Here is a 2,243-nt window from a genome sequence, read left to right as displayed (position 1 = left end):
ATGTGAGGTCTCCAGTGAAAGTCTGTGTTGCATGTAAAACACATATATGGATGTTGTGTAAGGAGTTATGTTTTTAAGGTCTGTATCTAAGTCACCAGCAAGAATTAAAATCAGGTTTTCTTTCAGACTAGAAATGTTTAAGTATCTGTTTTCATGTACATTAAGTATTGTACGGCTCACAGTGGGCCTCCACTCACAAGTTTGATAATTGATAATAAAGGATTGTGAAATCTTCAGAGAAAATTAATAGGAAGAGGTAAACAGCAGGATTAATCCTGTTTGCAAATGAAAACAATGGGGTTGGGTACTATATCTGAGGTACAGATGGACCCCTAGTTACTCCTTCAGTCTCTGAGGCAAGCTGTCAGCAGGCTTGATCTTATGAGAAGGGGTCTTAACCAAACTGGTTGAAAATGCTGAGGAAAGAACTTGAGGTAAGCTATCTCACCAGCAGGCCTGGTAATTCTGTGAGTGTTCAGTGGAACAGGAGCTGAGCACTCTTGAGGGACATTCGGAGGACCCTGGGTTTGTGTGTGCCTATCGCTAACCTGTACAGAGAGAGTGAGGTCTGGAAAGCAGTGCTTGTGTTGCCAGAGGCTGGTGGTTGCAGGAAGCTGATCATAGCAGGCACAGACGAGAGTTCCTCATGCCCTGGGAACCCCTGGGAAACGTCACACTCTCAATCTCTTTGTGTCAAAAACTTAATGTCACTTTAGCTTTTGAAATCAAGATGCTACTGTGCCAGTCAACCGACTTAAATGTGGTGCCATTCATTTTAGTGACGCAAAAGAGCATATGTTGAATAGCTGGGTAATGATCAATACACATTAAAGAATTCTATAAAAATCAAATAATAGACTGTAATAATCTTAATTGATCCCAAAGATTTAGGAAGGTTTCCAGCCATTTTATGGGATCACATCTCAGCTCTTTGGCCTAGAACCTGGACTGGTCTGTGGTTGCTTTGCACTGCACTGCAAACTCAAAGCAAACTAAATTCTGCATAGCTGGACCCAGGGGGATCACCCATCCTCCAGTGGCACAGAGCCAGCATAGCAACATAGCACCAGAGGCTGGTGTATCAACCCCTGGGGGGGCAAGGTAACTGAGGCATGCTGTCCCTCAGGCTGATCTAACTTATGCTGAGGGATTGGCCTAGCACTCAGCCAGCCCAGGAGCAAGGAAGTATAACATGGCTTAAAGCCGTGAGTTGCACTGTGTACGCCTCAGCCGAGTCGGGTCCTTGATTTAATTTCTGCTTTCATTGAGGGACTTTTTAATTAGGATTTTTAGAAGGTCTAGAAATGGTTTTCAAATTAGGATCAAACTCCCACTTTCTAGTAGTAGAAATCTGATATAAACAAGACTACTGAATGCACCAGCCATCAAAACCCTGGGGCTCCATTCTGTTGTCACTGACATCAATGCCAAAACTCCTTTTGACTTCATTGGGAGTAAGAACAGGACATGGGGTACCTGTGAATCAGGTTAAACAGAACCTGCTAGGGGTAGGGCTCTAAGCCCCAGTTAAGAACACAAATGCACTGGTCTGGAAGATACTTGCCTATAATCATCTGAGGACAATCTGGGGTGACTGTAGCATCCACCATGTTGCGCTGTGGCTAAATTCTTCTAAACTTTAGATTATAGTAACATTTATTTATCTTTTCAGCCACTTGGAAATTGATTTAATACTTTTTGTACATTTTTATGCATTTCAGTGGGAACATGTGTAATACTGACACTGTTGAATTGCTCAGCATTTTGATTTCATAAACAATAACTTGCTTTGATCAGCAAATACTTACAAGTTTTGCCCAGCTCCCAGTGAGACCATGGCATGTATTTTGCACCCTTTAGTATGCAGATAAATATGATACATTCTCTGAGGGACAAGTTCATACACCTTTGAGCTTCTCCAGTTTCTCTTCTTTGAAAACCCCGAAGAACATAGCAGTTTCTGGAAACCCTTTTTAAACAGCTATAACCGCAGCTCCAGAACCTTGCCCATCAACCACTTCACCTTTCAGTTGCTGTTTCACACAGAACTAAGCTCAGGAGTTTGAGCTTCTGGAGTTGAGTCCTAAATAGTATGTGAAACTAAATGGCTTCATTGATTTCTTTTAAATTAATAAATCCATTTATTTTTTAAAAATGTTATACTTTATATTAATATCTGGTTTTTGTTTTTTTCCTATTGGTTTGTGGAGTGAATTATGTTTGACATGCTAATTGCCAGAAAC

The sequence above is a fragment of the Emydura macquarii genome, unplaced genomic scaffold (genome assembly GCF_026122565.2).
Source record: "Emydura macquarii macquarii isolate MOO-44397 ecotype Brisbane River unplaced genomic scaffold, CSIRO-AGI_Emac_v2 contig_719, whole genome shotgun sequence".
Classification (NCBI taxonomy): domain Eukaryota; kingdom Metazoa; phylum Chordata; order Testudines; family Chelidae; genus Emydura; species Emydura macquarii.
The sequence above is the reverse complement of the archived record's forward strand: the minus strand, read 5'-3'. Positions refer to the sequence as shown.